Source organism: Trachypithecus francoisi, unplaced genomic scaffold (genome assembly GCF_009764315.1).
Source record: "Trachypithecus francoisi isolate TF-2019V2 unplaced genomic scaffold, Tfra_2.0 Lachesis_group2, whole genome shotgun sequence".
Lineage (NCBI taxonomy): Eukaryota > Metazoa > Chordata > Mammalia > Primates > Cercopithecidae > Trachypithecus > Trachypithecus francoisi.
The window spans coordinates 134,288,110-134,294,174 of record NW_022681465.1 but is presented as its reverse complement, the minus strand read 5'-3'; positions in this window follow the sequence as shown (position 1 = coordinate 134,294,174).

Here is a 6,065-nt window from a genome sequence, read left to right as displayed (position 1 = left end):
TCAAGCGATTCCCCTGCCTCAGCCTCCCAAGTAGCTGGGATTACAGGCACCCGCCACCATGCCTGGCTAATTTTTTGTGTTTTTAGTACAGACGGGGTTTCACTATGTTGGCCAGGCTGGTCTTGAACTTCTGACCTCGTGATCCGCCTGCCTCGGCCTCCCAAAGTGCTGGGATTACAGGCTTGAGCCACCGCATCCAGCCCAGAACAGTTTTATCATTCCAAAACCAAGGGTGCCCCCTAGCAGTCACTCTCCATTCTCCACTCCCCTCAGCCCTGGGGTCATTCATTTACTTTTTGCCTTTGTTGATTTTCCTTTTCTGGAGATTTCATAGAAATGAAATCATATATGTGACCTTCTGTGTCTGGTGTCTTCCACTTAGCATAGTGCTTTCAAGGCTCATACATGTTATCTCCCATGTGCGTCTCGGTACTTCATTGCTTTCTGTGGCTGCCATGGTATGGATATGCCACATTTTGTTTATTCCTTCATCAGTTAATAGATTTTTGGGATGTTCCCATTTTTTGGCTCTTATGGATAATGCTGCTATGAACCAACAATCAGGTACAAGTTTTTGTGTGGACATAGGTTTTCATTCGTTTAAGTGTATAGTTGGGTTGGATAATTTTATCTTATGCTATTCTCCCCTTCTGCTTCATAAGGACCTTCTTTCTGTCCCTCAAGCAAACCAAGCTTACTCCCACCTCAGGGCCTTTGGCCTAGCTGTCCCTTCTGTCTGGAAGGCCAGTCCCCCAGATTGCTGCATACAGTTCACTCTTTATCAGTCAGATCTCAGTTTAAATATCGGGGTCTCAGTGAGTCCTTCCCAGACCATTTTATTCATTCTCTGACCCTTACCCTATTTTATTTTCTCTATATACATTATTACACTCTGATCTGTTGTTTTATTTCTTTACTTGTGTCATATCTACCGCTTCTATTAATAGAACTGAGCTCCACGACAGCAGGTATCTTGTCTATTATGACATTAGCTATACCTGGCTGCTAGAACAGCGCATGGCATGTAGTAAGCATGTATTAAACATTAGCTGTTATTCATACCTCACAGCACACTTAGAAAGTAGGTACCATTATTATGCACGTGTTACAAATGAAGAAACTGAGACTCAAAGGAATTAAGTGACTTGGCCAAAATTATGCAAGTGGGAAATGTCACAGCCTGGGTTTGGTGCCAGGACTGTCTGGCTCAAAAGCTGCTACTCCTTGTACGATGCTGTACTGCTTATTTCAGCTCTTTCTTCCAGACCGATCTAGCCTCACAAATTGTCAATTCCAACAAGGATTCCTCTGGGCTTAGGAGACAGGGAGAAGAAACAGAAATGTGGATACTGTCTGATCTGGTAGCACCAAGAGGCCTGGCCCTGGAGCTGGTGGGGGAGGGAGGATAGGAGCTCTCACCTCCTGAGAGCTTGGACTGGAAAACAGGCCTCCCCAGAGCTGCAAGCCAAGACCTGGTCTCCCTCCAGCAAGGCCCTGTGAGCCCCGGCAGGCAGCAGGTGCTCTCAAACAGCAGGCCTCCGGTACCATGTAAATTCAGGTGGACTTCCTTTTATGCAAAACTCCAACAGGCATACTGCTAACTAACTTCATGCATGGTGCTGTTCTAAATACTTTTCGTATATTAACTCACTGGTTCCCCAAATTAGCATCATGAGGTATGTATCATATTACCTCATGTAACTGACGAGGAGACTGAGGCCCAGGATGGTTAAGCAAACTGCTCAAGGTCATAAGGCTAAAGAATGGTGGAGGCAAGATATGAACTCAGGTTATCTGACTTGAGGTTCCTTCTTTTACTTGCCACTCTACCCTGCATCTCGGCAGTGGATTTGAGAATAAGTCTTCATTTACAAAAGTATTTACCACTGGATAGCTATGTGACCTAAGCTCTAAACCCAAAGCTTTCTGGCCCTTAATTGCCTTATGTGCATAAATGGACAAGAATCAGCTTCTCTTCCATGTGTGTTCTTTAGAAAAAGATGCTAATATGTATTATGGCAGGGGGCAGGGTTAAGCTAAATTAGGTGGAACTCTTTGCAGCAGGATTTATCAGTGCCTTTAATATGCTAATGTACAATGGGCCTCGTCAAGAGAAGGGTTGAGGACATAGCCTTTCTCAAACTTTATTGAACACAGAACAATGTGGAATAGTATTCCATGGAACTTAGATTGGTAAACAGTCATTTTAAAAGCTTATTTGGGCTAGGCACATTGGTTAATGCCTGTAATCTCAGCACTTTGGGAGGCTGAGACAGGAAGATCACTTGTGCCCGGGAGTTCAACACTAGCCTGGGCAACATAGCAAGACCCTGTCTCTTCAAAAAACTAATTAAAAAAAAAAATTAGCCAGGTGTAGGGGCACTCGCCTATAGTCCCAGCTACTTGGGAGGCTGAGGCAGAAGGATCACTTGAACCCAGGAGTTAGAGGCTGTAGTGAGCTACGACAGCCCCACTGTACTCCAGCCTGGGCAATATAGCAAGACCCAGCCTAAATATTAAAATAAAAATAGCTTGTTTGCAGGAAAAAAGTCATTTTTCCTGAGATCAGACAGAATTCTCTTCCTTTGGCCTATTTTCACCTGCTAGGAAAAGAGGAACTTATAAACAGTCATCTACTCCTTCAAGTCTGCAGGGGACTTTTGGTTAGCATGGAGATAAGGAAAGGGAACTCATTTGCTGAGCACCTACTATATACCAGCTCTGTGAGTATGGCTTAGATTGTTTTTCATGATTCTCAAAACAGCCCTTTGAAGCAGGCTTTATTTGAAGAAGGTGGGATAATGTTGCAGCTGAAAATGTAGGCTTTGGAGTCTGATAAACATGAGTTTGCATCTTAGCTATGTTACTTGATAGCTATAGCTGTGTGAACCTGGGCAAGCCGCTTAACTGTTCTACGCTTCAGTTTTCTCCTTGGCAAAGTGGATAATACAATGTCTACCTAATTTGGTTATCATGAGGCTTTGCAGATATAATGCACGAGAGGCACTTACTTAGCATCTGCACATAGTAAGTATACAGTAAGAAGTCACTTCATTATTAGCATTATCCTCATCATTATTCGTGTTTTACAGATCATACAGCAGAGACCCAGAAAGGGTAAGTAACTTGCCTAATGCCACACAGCTATTGTGTGTGGCTGAATTGAGATCCATACAGAACCCCAAACCTGCTCTTTCTCTCCAGGATCCCTAAAGGAGGCTAAGCCCATTTTATTTGAACTTGCAAATAAAACCTCTCTTCCTCTCCACACCTCACATCACATGTCACTCGGGAGTGACTGGGAATTTCCTCTTAGAACGCAGACCCTACCACCCATGCATAAGCGTTCAGACCCACTTGGTAACAGCATGCCCATGACCCAAGGCCCTGACAAATAGGCCTGGAGAGCTGAGAAGGTCCTGAGCCTATGAGCATCCCTTTATGAGCCCCTCTATACAGGGAGCATCCATGGCCAGTGCACATGTTGTATGTAGAGGAAACCACATGGCCCCGGCTGTCAACCTGGGATCTTCCAAGTCCTAGCGTATGTGGGGGCTGCCTCTGTGGCTGTCACAGGGAAGGGGCAGCAGGGAGACAACATGGAGGCCGGGGGGGGGCAAGGTTCTAGGTTCTGGGCCAGAGTCAATGAAAGCAGTTGCTCTTGAAAGAAGTTTGTATGTTGTCCTTCCATGTAACTTTCTATTTGAAAAAGAGGCTTGCTGTCTACCCCCATACCACCACCACCAAAAAAAAAAAAAAAAAAGTTTTAAACACCACTGATCTAGTTCTTCACTTCCACTGTGTGTATTGGGAAGACAGGCCCAGGTGGGAAGGAACTGCCACAGGTCCCAGTGTGTTAGTGACAGAATAGAGAGTGGACCTGACATCTCCTGTCTCTTTTTATACCAGCCTGTCAAACAGCAGAGTTGGAGATGGTTGTTTTTGTTTTGTTACGGTTTTTTTGTTTTTTTGTTTTTTTGTTTTTTGAGACGGAGTCTCGCTCTGTCACCCAGTCTGGAGTACAGTGGCGCGATCTCCACTCACTGCAAGCTCTGCCTCCCAGGTTCATGCCATTCTCCTGCGTCAGCCTCCCAAGTAGCTGGGACGACAGGTGCCTGTCCCCAGGCCCAGCTAATCTTTTCTATTTTTAGTAGAGAAGGAGTTTCACCATGTTAGCCAGGATGGTCTTGATCTCCTGACCTCATGATCTGCCCGCCTCGGCCTCACAAAGTGCTGGGATTACAGGCGTGAGCCACCATGCCCGGCCATTTTGTTTGTTTGTTTGTTTGTTTTTAACTGAAAGGGAAAACAGAACTTAAGTTTGTTGTTCATGTTCAAGTTGACTTTAGAATCAGTCTTCCCTCTGGCCACACTCAAAGCTCACTGTGTTCCAACCCTCCCTGTTCCCGTATACCAAATGCTGTGGGTCCACACAGGCCCAGGGGATGAGCGTAACTACAGTCCTCCTCAATCCTCCACCAGGTTTCTGCCCTCACTGTTGCCAGGGGGAAGCAAACGGTAGGGAACAAGGAAGACAGAGTGGCAGGTGCTTTGAGAACCTGCTTGAATCCCAGCTTAACTACTTTTTCTCCATGGGAACTTGAGCAAGTCACTTCACCTCACAAAGTCTCACTGTATCAGCTGTAAACTTTGGGTAACTTTATGAAGTTCCCATGAAGGTATCCTAACATGGGGTTGCTGTAAGGCTCAGAGGCAATACACATAAAGAACCTGCAACATGGAAGTTGGGCAACAAGTAATAGTTCATATCAATATTATTGTTTTAACTATAGCTGGTTTTCGACAAGATCTGAAGTTCTTATACATACTTTAAGTGCATTAGGCTCTCTGCACACCCACATCAAGGCCAAGCAATGCTGCACTTCCACATACATGCATTGGCCTGAGCCCTGCCCTCTGCAGTAATCTGACAGTCTTCCACCTGTAGGCAGATATTCTGATGGGAGAATTCCACAGATGCCGTTGGATCAGCCTGAGAAGAAACTGGCTCTAGAATTAGTCTGCTGGGTTTCATTATGGCTCCACTATTTAATAGAAGACAAGTTTCTCAACCTCCCTGAGCCTCAATTTTCTCGTCTCTAAAATGGGAATAATAGCAGTCCCTAATTCCCAGGCTTGTTTTGAGGATTAAATGGGATAATACCCGTGAAAACCTCAGTGCCTTGACTCATCTTTAAAAAGTAGCTAAAAACTATTAACTCATGACTTGTCCTAAAGTCTGTCCTTTCTTAGAAAGAAAGAAAGCAAAGAAACAGGCCAAGTGCAGTGGCTCACGCCTGTAATCCTAGCACTTTGGGAGGCCGAGGCAGGTGGATCACTTGAGGTCAGGAATTTGAGACCAGCCTGGCCAACATGGTGTAACCCTGTCTCTACTAAAAGTAGAAAAATTAGCTGGGCATGGTGGCACACGCCTGTAATCCCAGCTACTCTGGAGGCAGAGGTGAGAGAATTGCTGGAGCGTGGGGATTGGAGGTTACAGTGAGCTGAGATCATGCCACTGCACTCCAGCCTGGGTGATAGAGTGAGACCCTGTCTCAGAGAGAGAGAGAGAGAGAGAGGAGAGAGAGAGAGAGAGAGAGAGAGAGAGAGAAGGAAGGAAGGAAGGAAGGAAGGAAGGAAGGAAGGAAGGAAGGAAGGAAGGAAGGAAGGAAGAAAGGAAGGAGGGAGCAAAGAGAGAGATAAAAGTGCTGGATTTGGATTCCAGTGACTTTGAGTCGAGTACTGATTCTACCACAAAGTAGCTGAGTGACATTGGACATGACCTTCCCCCTTTCTGTATCTCAGTTTCCCCACAATTTCAAACCAGCAGGTTTGGGTTAGGTGAGCTGCTTCAACTCTGACTCTGGAGAAGGGCTGATGAGAAGGTTATATAGCTGCCCGCTGTTGAGTCTGGATGGCCCTGGTCTTCCCATACAGAGGAGGATCAGGAAGGGGACTAATCCTCAAACCAGTGGCCTCATCAAACCAGTGCTTTAGTTAAGGGAACTGCTGTGGGAATGCACATTCCCAGCTTGAAATTCTCTGTCACTGTGTGTGACCTTATG